This window comes from Pyrgilauda ruficollis, unplaced genomic scaffold, assembly GCF_017590135.1.
Source record: "Pyrgilauda ruficollis isolate IOZ18807 unplaced genomic scaffold, ASM1759013v1 scaffold6, whole genome shotgun sequence".
Classification (NCBI taxonomy): domain Eukaryota; kingdom Metazoa; phylum Chordata; class Aves; order Passeriformes; family Passeridae; genus Pyrgilauda; species Pyrgilauda ruficollis.
In genome coordinates, this window is record NW_024527710.1 from 13,082,387 (window position 1) to 13,095,448 (window position 13,062).

A 13,062-nucleotide genomic window follows, 5' to 3' on the forward strand; every position below is an offset into this window, starting at 1 on the left:
TGGAAGTTGCTGAATCATGGGCTTGCAGCCGTGCCTGCCTAGCCCTGGCTATCGATGGGGAACTGGCAGCCTGGGACTGGGATTAATCCCTATCAGCTGGTCCACAGACCTGTGTGGCCCTTTGCCAACATTTTTATGAGAAATAGAATCTTAAACATTTCAGGCCTGAAAAATAGCCATGTCAAAGGGGTGGGAGTGTGTGTATGAGAAGAGTCTCCAACAGCAAGTGGCAATAGGGAAGTGGAGCTTAGAAGAGAGAGGAAAGCTGTGAGCAAGAATATCCTGAGTTCACCTGGAAGAACAGCCAGAGGCAGCAGCTGCAGGTTTGTCCCAGCTCAAGCAAACCCTGTCTGAAATTCAGCAGCCCCACCAAGGTAAGAGCAGGAAGAAGTGAGGGATGTGTGCTATGGGTGGGGATGAAAAGCAAAGGCAGCCAGGCTGTAGCAGCAGTGCAACCATACCAGGAAAATAGGAGCATTTCTGGGTCTCCTGGGCATGAGCTGCCCTGCCTTGGGCTTTCAGAAGTCAGAGAGGCTGGGGAAAAAAAAAAAAATCCATAACACATAAAGATCAATGTGTTCAGAAGTAAAAAAGGTAAATGTCTAGGGGATATGTTTTATTTGACACTCCTTGTGGAGGCTCCTTACAAGGCTTACCCTGCCCAGTGTCTAGCAAGCTTCACCTGCTCTCAGGATGGCTGGAGGTTTTGGGAGAAGGTTTTTTTCCTTTCTGTGCCAGCCTGTGTCTGGAAAAAAAAAAAAAAAAAAAAAAAAAAAAAAAAAAAAAAAACCTTGGAAACAATTCACTGAGCCCTACAGGGACCATGTGCAGCAGCCCTGCTGTCTGGCCATGTGCCTCAGATGGGAATGCTGCTTTTTGTCTTGGAGTTCAAACCCTCCCATCCAAAGACATTATCCTTTGATTGGATCTTCAGGTGAGACAAACAGCCACTGCCCCTCTGAAGGACCCTGTCCCAGCTGCTTTCTGCTAGGAAATCAAGAAACTTTTTGTTTAAAGAAACACATTTGCCAAATCTTTACTGCCAGGCAGCTGGTCGAGGCTTTTGCTTTGCTTTTTCAGAGGGTAAGTTAAGTGTCCTTGAATGAGTGTCTGGAATAAACGGAAAAGGAGAGCAAGCACCCTTTGTGCCAAACCTCTTATGCTTCCTCCAGTGTGACTCTGCTGCACTTGTGAATAATCATATTAACATATATTAGAGGTGTTGTGTGCCAGTAATGGAAGAGATTGTGAAACCACAGTACCTTATCTATTAAAATAGCCAGAGCAATAATATCATGTCAGCTAAATTAAAAAGCAGAAAAGACACCATTCAGGTTGATCGCTGTCTAAATCCAGTGTATCTTTGGCTACACACATATATATTTCAATATGAACTGACTCTGTGTGTATTTTCAATATTAAGAGATAAAATACTGCTCTTTGCCATGTTATAAACCAAGTTTGTGCAATGGAACAGATTTTTAAAGCTAAGTTAAAAACTCTTGAGACTAAGGGATTTATAATGGAAATGCTGACAGACTCTTAACTGGAGCACTGGGATCTCTCTTGCTATTATGACCAGATAAACCAACAAGGTAATTCAATGTAGTGTTCCAGCTCCAAGACACTAACACACTCCTTCTGGTCCCAGGTGCTGAGGGGAAGTTAAATATAAAACCTAATGAAACTGCTGTGACTGACTACAGGGCTGGCTGGTTGCCCCTGCACCACGGAAAGGTGAATTTCCCTCCTGGGAAGGTGTCTGAAAGGCAGGCAGCGACCTGCTGGTTCAAGTGCCAGCTCTGGCTGGAGCCTTCTAAACTTCACAGAAGTCAAATGGCTTTCTAAAGCCTAATGGGTGGCTAAAGTTGGAAAGCTGTGAGAATGAAACCCAGTCTCTGCACACACACCAGAGCAAGAACTGACTGGAAACACAGAGCAGGTCCAACACTTCCACACACACCACATAAGAGTGCTGGGGGCAGGATCTCTGCTCACATGGGCTGGGAGACACAGACCTGCCCTCCCTCCCTGCAAAATTGCCCCAGAAGCCTTCAGTTTAGCAACTCAAATCCAGCTCTGCTCTCAAAGCAACAGCTGCAGGGAAGCTGGGGCGTGCATGGGTGCCACCCCCAGCCCCAGAGGCAGGATACAGCAGCAGTGAGGTTGTGCTAAGCTGGCACAGCAGTTCTTCAGCTTCTGTGCAAATAGACAGCAAAGCTGCCAGCATCAGGAATGCCATTCATGCCATGCTTTGACACCCAGAAAACTTTTCTACTCCTTTTTGTGACACTTATAATATTACCAAGACTACTGGGAGGCGCACACGCTGCCTCTACCTACACATGAAATCCTGAGCAAACGTCCCGAGGTTGGAGGGCTGATAGCACTGCCTACTGTCAAGACCGTCTGACATTTCCAATTACAAGACTCTATTTTCAGCTGCTTATAACTGTCATATTTTGACCAGTAACTTGTCATTTTTCCATCCTGGGCATCTGCCGCAGGCTGAATTTTTTTGGAAAGCTTCAGCCAAAACAATATAGCTATTCCCAAGGGCAAGGCCAGGGAACAATGCACTGTTTTGTAATGGTAAAAGAGAAAAAGAACTGACATCTTCTTCTTTAAGATGCACCACGAGGCCTCACAGTTTGGATAGGGGAGTAGAAATTTAGTCGAACTGTGACCTTTGTATTAAGGATGTGCCTTTTTGTTACTGCCATGAAAATCTATGCAAGTGTGGCTAAGTGAAAGCATTTGGAACAATTCCAACCTGATTTCTTCAGCAAACACTTTTCTTTCATTGAGAATCCTAAAAGCTCTGAGGATCCTGTTCTGCTGGACTCATCTTGCCCTCCAGCTTGTGCAGAAGGGAGTAGCCTCATCCCAGAGGCAAAGAGATGGGGAGAGAAAAGGCAGAACTGGAACAAGGAGGAGGTGGAGGGGAGCAGGCAGAGTGATTTGCACCCACCAGAGTTGCTGGCTTTCCAGGGCTGGGAATGGGATCCAGGATCCTGAGTCTCACCATCAGGAGGCTGCCAGGGAGTGCTGTGAGATCCCACTGTGCCCGCTCAGAAGCGGCAGCTTTACAGCTCCGAGCTCGGCGTGGCTTTCCTGGGTTCACAGGCTGCCAGCAGGAGCTGCAGCTGGAAGTGCTCCACACTCTGGAAATCAGGTGCCAAAATGAGCAGCAAACATTTAGCAACCCCATGCAAAACACTGGGTTAAACGCCCTTCCCAGGCCTGCAGAGTTTTTGGCAGGTCCATTCAGGCAGCTGAACGGGGACAGGCTCCCATGCCCAGCTGCATTCCCACAGCCCTCCCAACCTCCACAGCAAAGCAGGCACCTGTGGGAAAAGCATCCCTGACTCACTTGTGCTCCCAAAGCCATCCTGGGCACCAGCCTCTGCTGCACCAAAACCACATGCAAGTGATGCAGGCAGCTGCTGTTCGTGGATTCCCTAAATTTTTACTCCAGGAATACAATCCTTCATTATGCCCTTTGAATATGGAAATCCAGGAGAGAGAAAATGGAGGGTGGTTTCTTTCTTGAGAGTTGTCTTTGACTGGCACATCCTTCCTTTACAGAAAGCTGATGTTTACTATTGCAATATATTTATTTTGAAACTCAGTTCATCTGCTGTAAGAAATTACTCAGACCATTAATTGTGGAAGCCAATGCTGAGAGATCACGAATGTTAAGAATTCTAATTATGTTTGGTCTGGAAAATTTAATGAATAAAAGAGACTTTTCATAAGAATCTCAAGCCATAATATTTTAATGCTATTGGCATTAATTAAAATATCTGGAATTTTTAAAGGAGCCCTCTCCTTCTCCCTTTAAATATTTTACTGCTACCATTAGAACAGAAACAGAATTTTGCTAAAGCCACAAAAAAAAAAAAGTGTTCTCTGTGGCTGATCATCTCATTTATAATCATGTCATGGCGGGAACAACCTTTCGCTGAAATTTTGTTTATGCTTCAAAAATTTTTCTCCTAATAACATCTTCCCCACCCCCTTCCCAAGCACTAGCAGGCCTGGATTTGTCTTCTGTGCAGGGCTGGGAAGATAAAAGTCCAGATGATTTGGCATCCTGCAAGGGACTGAACTCTCAGTGCCTGATTAATGATACTATCCATCTCAGAAGGTAGTGACTCCCTCCTTTAGAGCTTAGGGGCAAAAAATAGCCTAACCTTTGAATTCATACTTCATCATCTTCCTCTGGCATTTGTGGCTTTCTGCAGGACACAGGGCTCAGTGCTGCCCTGCTCCCCACACCAACCAGCACAGCAAACACCCTGGGAGAGAGGGGCACCTGCTCCTCTGCTTCTGCTTCACAGGCACCCTGGGTTTGGTGCCGTGTCCTGGGTGCCTGGCAAAAGGAAATTTCTAGGAGAGCCCTTGCACTGCAGGGTGGGCAGATCGTGACTGCCAAGGTCTGTGCTGCTTGTGCTGTGACCAGTGGCAGCGGTGCTGAATGCACAGGTTAGAGACAGCTCTGGCTCTGAGGTCTTGGGAAGTGGGCTCATTCCCTGACTTGAGAGCTCAAATGAGCTCAGAAAGATAAAAGGGGTTTTTTTGTCTCTGATCTTAAGCTCACGGGTTTTTACTTGGATTTTTCTTAGTATCTAAATACACAGTCACTTGCTAGTTAGTAATAGTGGGACCTCACCTTGTTTGATGGTGTTCTCAGTTTTTAGAGTGTCTAATTAAAGGAGGAACACAGGAGCTGCCAGCGTTCAGCCACTGAGAAAATGGAGCCAGTGGGTTTTCCAGGCACCGAACATGCCAGGAACTGCCTCAGATGGAACCAGCACTATGCCATTGCCTGGGCAAGGCAGAGGCAGGTGAATGGAACATTTGGGGCAGTGAAGAAACTGCCATGCCCTCAGACACATTTAAAAAGGCATTCTCTCTTGAAAAGGCCACAATGTAGTTGTGAAATTCGAAAAGTGAAAACAACAAAACAGCATTTTGCAGTGGATCGGGGGAAGCAGTTTCTACAAAAACAGCAAATAACAGAACGAGGAGGTTGAGCTTTATTTCTACCAAATTGGGCACAGCCTCCTCTGTCTCAGAGGTGCTTGGCACATGACAAGGCTGCTCCTGTTGGGACGCTGCACATCACCATTGCAGAGAGGCAGGTCACTGCTTCCTGGCAGCCCTTTCTCCTCCAGCACAAACATGCGGATTCAGCAGGCTGCCAAGCCTGCCTGTGCTTATTTCTGTGCTGGGCACAGCCAGGTGTCACACAGGTGAGGTTGCACACAGACATACAGGAGGCCCAGAGGGCTTTTATCTATTTTCTCTGTGTGGCTGAGAGAGCACTCAAAGGCACCTGCTGATTTTGTATGTTCGGTGCTGCGGAGAGGAAAATCGATGTGGGAACTACAGATGGCTTCAGTGGTACAGGCTATTCCAGCCTGCTTTTCCGATGCAAACAGAACTGATTTACTCTTAGTGCCTTAACGTCACTGACCAGTATATTTCTTTTCATTATTCAAAGGCAAACACTGAAGAAACATGTTGTGAACATGCCTGGTTCTTTCAGGTGGAAGGAGGTGAGAACCATTTGTGTTGACGCATTTCAGAGACTTGTTTTAGTGACTTCACATGGTTTCAGGAAGATTTTCTTCTAATATTGAGCTGCCTTTTGCAGGTGTTTTTTTCCCTACACCTTGGGATCCAGTATGATTTCCTTGTTTTTTCTGCACTCCAGAGCTATCAGCCATCCTCAAGTGTTTGTCTCATCACTTTCAAGACTGCACCCCTACCCAGGAAAACAGTGAGGGACAAACTTTCTGCTCTCTGCAGGCATTTCTCCCAATAAGCTGGAAAATAATGTTTGTTTGGCTCATATTCTTAGCTAGCTGCAGACTCCCCACTGATACCCCCTGCCCTGTCAATTGCTAACTAATCGTGCCTGCAGTAAAAGTAATCCAAACTGGGGCGTTATTCAGCAGCAGCAGAAGGATCCATTAAAACAGATTATGCTCTGTGCTCCATTTCTGTCCTCATCCTCTGGGATCACCCTGCCTAGGCTCTGCCCCAGGGCACACCCACGCTCTGCAAAGTCACCCTGGAGTGTCCCCTCAAAGGGCTGCGAGGCTCATCTCAGAGGGAAGGCCAAATCCGGGCCGGGGGGCTGTCCCTGCGGGACCTGGCTGCCAGGTGGTGTTAGCAGGCAGGCTCTCCAGGAATGCTCAGGGGCAGGAAGATGTCCAGGAGGCTGCTGCGATGTTTTTTCAGCTTTCTTATCCTTGACACACAGGCAGCAAAGCAGCTCTGTATTTGGTTTGACTGAGGCTTCAAGGGGAGCAAACCCCTGTAGTATTCAGACCCTAGGGAGGCTAAAAAAAAAAGGCACAGTAGTGATGGCCTGGAGCCAATTCAGCCTTGAAACTCAGGGGCTGCCTGGCATCAGGAGAGACCCCGGCCTGGAGGGAGCAGCAGGGTTTCTGAAGGCCTTTGGATCAAAGCCTGTGGTATTTCACAAAGTCATAAACTCACAGAATAATTTGGGTTGGAAGGGACCTTAGAAATCACCTCATGCCACCCCCTGGCCCGGGCAGGGACACCTTCCACTGTCCCAGGCTGCTCAGGGCCACATCCATCCTGGCCTTGGACACTTCATGGATGGCACAGCCACAGCTTCTCTGGGAACCTGCCCCCCTCACAGGGAGCAATTCCTTCCTAACAGTGAACCCATATCTGCTCTCTACCAGTTTAAACCATTCCCCCTTGTGAAAGGCCTCAATCCATATTTACATCCCTTCCCCTGAGAGTGGGTTGGTTACAAGGCCTTTATGTCTGTCCCCGTGGGTTTTGTCGGCCCTGTGAAGACCAGCTCAGGCTCAGCCTTGCTCCAAACATTGGCTTCCTGGAGATCCTGCTGTACAGAGTAACAAACACCCTCCTGTTACACCCATGAGCTTAATTCAGCCACATCCAGCTGGGATATAACCACTGCTAACAACACCTGAGGTGCCCTGTGGGGCCAAGAGGCCCTGGAGCTGGATGGTGAGGGACACTGCTGAAATGGAGTCACCTCAGCTGGGCACTGCACCAGCCACCGCTCCTGCTCCACAGAACACCATGCACGTGGCTGGACCTTGCTGGGCTTCCTCTCCCCACTTTGTTTAATTGTGTGACATTAAAGCTCCCCCTAAGCCAGTAGGACAGGCGTGTGCAGAATGTACCTATTTACCTTGCAGGCCTTTAAATTCAAATGGGTTATGTAAAGCAGCACAGTCTACACAATTTAAATTGGCCTGACTTCTGAAAGCTGCAGGTTCCAGGACCTGAAAGAAAGCCTGCAGCTAGGCTGAGTATCCAAGGGAGGTCCTCTTGGCATACAAAGATCAAGCACAATCTGAAATTCAAACATACCTTTACGCTTAGTTTTTATCTTATTTCAGTTTCACGCAAAATAATGTTGCCCTAGAAATGAAATTTCCCCACATGTCTGGCACAGCTCTACAATGGCCATTTAGTGGAGCAGTAAAGCAAAGCACCAGGTACTTGACAGCTCTTTTTGTGTCACTCGCACCATGCCTTCTAATTCCAGAGAGCTGCTGCCATGTACTCCAACAGGGTTTCTTTGCTTTCCTGAAGCAGTTACATGACTTGAGAGCTTGGTCATCTTTCCTGCTAATAGGAATTGAGGAACTGTACATAGGAAGAGTACACAGGTAGAAAGCCCTGCACATTAAAATCGAGCTTGCTCAGGACACCACAAATATCATCCACACAGCTCTGCAAAAGGAATTTTTATTATTTTCCCAGCTTAACGTGCTAGCATTAATATTTCATTACTAGATTTCACTATGATTTTGGTCCTGTTACTGTCTCAACCAATTTATTGCTTGAGAAGGTTATTTTTAATCTTCAGCAGTAACTGAGAATATACCCTCAGAAAACCTTTCCCAATGTGGAATTTCTTTGCTGTTTCATTATAATTGAGGTGATGCTGTATCCAACAGCTCTTTATGAGAACAAAATATATTTTAAGAGAAGAGGGAGGTTTATCAGTTTCTAGCTGAAAGCCTGTATTGCCCACTTGTCTTAATTTGTAATTATAGAATTTCAGACATTACGAAAGAGCAGAATGAGCTAAAAAGATGTGATTTGATACAGAAAGGCTGGGTTTAGTACTGAGCACTCAGGCAACTGGCTTCTGAGGTGCTACAGCACTGGGGCTCCAGCAGTTTCCCTTTGAAAAATGGTGGTATTTATTTGGGTTCTGATTCAAATAAGGTCAAGACACAGGCAGCATTAAGTCCCTCTCTAGGTTTGTGATGTCTCAGAGACAGTCCTGGCAGCCAGAGAATGAGAAAGGACCAAAGACTGCACAGAGAGTTTGGTCTTGACCTCGTCTCCCACCAGCCTCCAGGCACCAGAACAGGGTTTAGCACACAGGCTGTGCACTAACTGTAAGAGGAGAAAAAAAAAAAGGCTCAAAAAAGGTCTCTCAAAATCTGCTTCAGAGTTACAAAATGTTTCTCGGTGTCAAACACAAGCAATTAGTGTTATTTATTCATCCCCTTAAAACATCTCAGTCCCCAGTTCCAATTCCCTCCAGCCAGGTACTGACAGTGATATTGCACCTCCCCTTAATTCCAGCCTGATGGATTTAGGACAGGATGTGCCATTTTGGTCCCTTATCCCACCCTGGGGAGTCTGCTCTCTTTGCTTTGTGGACAACTTCTTGTCCTAAGTGCAGGGTTATTTTCCCAGCTGTTGTGGGGATGGAACAGGGATGAAGACAGTTCTCTACCAACCACTGGCATAAAGAATAACTGACCCTTCACCAGCTAGGAAATTCAGACTATTCCCAAAGGTACACAGAGAGGCACAGGGATGCTAGCCTAGCATCAAGCAGATGATTTTCCTTTTTATCCCCTTGGACATCATAAACTCAAAATGTTGTCACATCTCTTGAGGGGATCTTCCTTCCTCTGCTGCCCAAACCCTCCCCTAAATTCTACCTGGGGTAATACCACCCTCCATGTGTACCAAACCAGCCATGCAGGGGCTCCCCTGGGCTGCCTTGTACCTCTCCAGAGTGCATCCCCAGCAGTTCAGTCCAAAGGAAAACATGGATCTGTGCCTGTCTGTGCAGCCTGGGGCAGCACTAACCTTCATGGGCACCTGAAAGGGTCACTGAGGTACAATCCCCACATCCAGTGCAGTCTGTTCAGTGATAATAGCTCTCCAGCAGACCTCAGGTACCTGCCTTTCGAGGGGTTTTACTGCTCAAGTGCTTATTCTAAAACCTCTTCTGGGGTAATCATAGCATAATCATCTAATTTGGGTAGAATAAAACCAATTCAGAGCAGAACCAAAGGACACAAATTTTTCACTCTGAGTTTCTATGGTTCTCAAAGCCTGCTGGCGAGTGGCCCAAACAGAAGAGATTGAATGAGTTCATCAGTACTTGGACAAGTAGGTTCTGGGGAGAAACCAGGAGGTTTCATACCAGGAGTTCATACTTATCCCTTTAACAGACTCCAGGAATGAAGCTAATCCAAATCAAATGGTCTGTCTTTGACACAGCATCAAGCAACTCATAAAAGCCTTCCTGGATTCTAAATATTGGGTACATTCTTCACAGGGAAGATGAGCAGCAGACCACGTTTTCCATTGAAAACATTTTCTCCTGTAATTTTTTCCTGATCTAAGAACTGTAACAAGTGCATGGAAATTACAAGCTGCTATAAAAATTACAGAGACTAAAACTACAATTTTATCCTCCTGCATTAGAACAATTTTAACATTGTTAGAGGAATATATCTCTGCAATTTTAAAATTATTTGAGTCATGACAGAAAGACTCACAACTGCAATATTTATCTTTCAGATTCATCCTAGGATGTTCCTGAAGACTTGTGAGATGTCACATTATATAGCATTTTGTGGGGACTGGAGAATGTCACTTTGACAAGCAACACATGTAAATTGGAGCCATTGATTATGGGGAATTTAATTTTATCTATTGTGTATTCATGGTACAATAAATAAAAATACTTCAGTGGTCACTGTAGGACTGCAACAACTTCTACAGAAATGCAATTTATAGTTGCATATTTTTAACAGCGAGCTTCGGCATACATTTGATTAAATTCTGCTTTCCAGGGCACTTAATGAGAATTCTAATTCTCTAGAGATTTCTATAGGCATGCCAGGTAAAGAGGAGTCTATCAAGTCAGAGCTGTGGTTGTTAGCACAAGGAGCTGGTTCCTTTGAAGAGAAATAAAATTCATAAGCATGCATGCATATATTTTAATATTGCCAAGATACATATTGGCAGAGCAATAAATAGTAAGAAGATTTATTACCCACTCTATTTCCCAATGTATACAAATGCAAGTGATACTTGTGAGGTATAACATCTTTTGGGCATGTGTTTGAACTGAGTGGCTGGAGCAAAGCTTATTTATTTTGGGTTCTCAGAAAATTTGAGGTTGAGTCAGTCTCTGAATTTCTTCAAGTTATCCCATTGATTTCCCTGCCTGCCTGACAAGGAAGTTGAAGGACTTCCTCTAAGGATGCAATGTCAAGCCCTGACTGAGGGCCATCCACTTCTCTAAATAAACAGGGTCAAAAAATAAAAAAACCCTTTTTTTTACCTGCTCCTATTTGATATCTCTCTGCTCCAACTCTCAGATCAAGACCATTTTTATAAGGACTACCTCACTACCACAATCATCTTCTTACAGCAACTTGGAAAACACATTTACCCTTCCTGGTAGGAATATTGGGGGGCCAACAGGGCAGCTCCTTCCTATGTCAGTCTGTAGACACAACCTCACCTCAGGTAAATTCTACAGGAGATGGTTTAGTTTGGGCAAGTGTTTTTCCCTTGGCTGCACAGCTGGGAGAAAGACAAGCCCTGCTGAACCCAGGGGTAAGTTTGCCTTGCTCGAGCCTGGGTGCTGGAGAGGATGAGTGAAACCCTGCACACATTCACCTCAGTGGCAAAACCCCCTTCAGGAATGGGACCAGGACTTCTGCCATGCAGGGATAGGTGCATCTGCCAGGTCTGTACAAATTATAATGGCTGTTTGTCTCCAGACTTGTTCTGGATTCGCTGCAGAGTTTATTGATTACTGGGTGTTTAAGTCATTTTTTGGTGTGAAAGTATGAACAAGATTATCTAGCCTTATACCACTTTTAATATGCATCTTTCAAATTAGCTGAGGAGTTCAGTAAATTTGCACCCACCTTCCTGATGGGGACCTAGTGAGAGTTGCTATTCAGGATAGCAGAAGGGGGACACTGGCAAGACAGGGAGAGAGCAGAGATTGTGAAGCTGTGCCCCACACTGCAGTCATCAGGTCACAGTGTTATTCTTCAGGTGACTTTTCTTGCTGTCACACTATTAGTCCTGGAATTAAACTAAAGTCAGTCTCCCCTAAAGAATAGAAAAGAGTATAATAATCCTTATTTTTTGTCCTCTCAGTTGTTACACTCTGAACCAGTGGGTTAATGTAATACTAACCAATGCTCAATTTCTAATTCTTACAGTGGAATTAAAAATAAAAAAAACACATTGGGAGGAAAAAAAAAAAAACCCAACAAACAACCAAACCCAAACCACAAGAAAAGAACAAATTAAATACAGCTTGTGCTTATGCTGATTTTCAGAAATAGGTTAATAAACATTGCTTAGATGAAAGGAGCTTCAAGCGTTAAAGAAAGAAATCAGAAGGTCTCACTTAAGTGATTTTTTGGCAGGAATCAAATTAACGAATATAATATGGATTGCTGACAAGGTGCTTGATCATTCTCAGCAGCGAGGAATTTTTCTATGTATATATCATTTTATTTATATAGATATATATGCATGAGTTTGTGTTTGAGTTGATTCCATTAACACTTCATTTGATAATGATAAATAGCATTTTTATTGAAAAGGAAAATATCATGAAGCCCTGATTTGCAAGAGCAAGTTAGAATGTATGACATTATTATGTCCTACTGCTTTTTCTTCTTCTTTAAAAAACACAAGCCTTCAATGCTAGCACAAAAGAATGCAAACATTCTATTTAGTGCATAGACAATTTCCCTCTAATTCAATCTGCAAATAACAAAAAGTACTCCTTTTGCAAGAGGGTGGAGGATAAACCAGAAAGGGAGACATAAAAGAGACTTAATTAGATCATGGAAACCTTTCTTAAGCAGTTCAGCATCTTAATTTCTGGTAAATTCAAGCAACATCCATCTGGGGGTTGATTCTGTCAGTGTGGATCTGTGTCTGTCTGCCTTTATCCATCTCTCTAGGCATCCATGGCTGTGGCTCCGGAGCAGCAGCGAGCATCCCGAGCTGTGCAGGCAGCGAGCTGCAGGATCCAGCCCCTCTTTGACAATGATTGCGGCTGACACTGACAAGCACTTACACCCCATTCCCGGGCTCTTTTTGTTTGGCCTCACATACACGTGTTGTCTGGCAAAAGTTAAAAATAAAACATTTAGGGCTAGGCTGTGGTCAGTTTTCCTGCGCCTCCGCAGTGCGAGGGGGAGGAAGGGGAGGGGAGGCTCCGCGTTCTGCACCACTCGCATCAAGGTCAGGCAGAACTGCTGCGAGAGCAGAGCCGGAGCCACCCAGAGCACGTGGTGTGCTGGAAAAGAGCTTTTCCTCCGAGAAAATCACCTAAAAATTTCCTCCTAATCACCTGCGGGTCCGAAGGGGCTCAGAGATGCTCAGGCGTTGCCCCCACTGATTCAGGCAGCAGATTTAGCTGGCCACACCCCGATGCAAGCAGCTCCTGAGCCTCAGGGCTCTTTGAAAATTTTCCATCAAAACTTTCAGGGGAAGTATCTGATTTCCTTGAAAATGTCAGCATGTTTTTATTTCATTCTGCTAGACAAATTAAATATGGACAATGGAAAAGATATTAGCAGAAACCCAGGAACCTTAATGGCAGGGGAAGGGGACAGTATGCATTTTGTCAATGAGAAGCTGATATTTTCAGCTGAACATTTTGGATTAAAATAGTGATGGCCTGACTAGGCAAAATAATAGCTGGACAAACCCCCCTCTTCTTTATGAGGAGCTCTG

The 13,062-nt window shown here is 45.1% G+C and overlaps 1 long non-coding RNA gene across 1 annotated transcript; it reads left to right on the top strand.

Moving 5' to 3' along the window:
• Positions 1–218: 218 nt before the first annotated feature.
• LOC121361889 lies at positions 219–9,945 on the top strand. Its single transcript, XR_005956414.1, has 3 exons — positions 219–374; positions 5,510–5,564; positions 9,862–9,945. It is a non-coding gene; the product is annotated as an uncharacterized LOC121361889 (long non-coding RNA).
• The last annotated feature ends 3,117 nt before the right edge of the window (positions 9,946–13,062 follow it).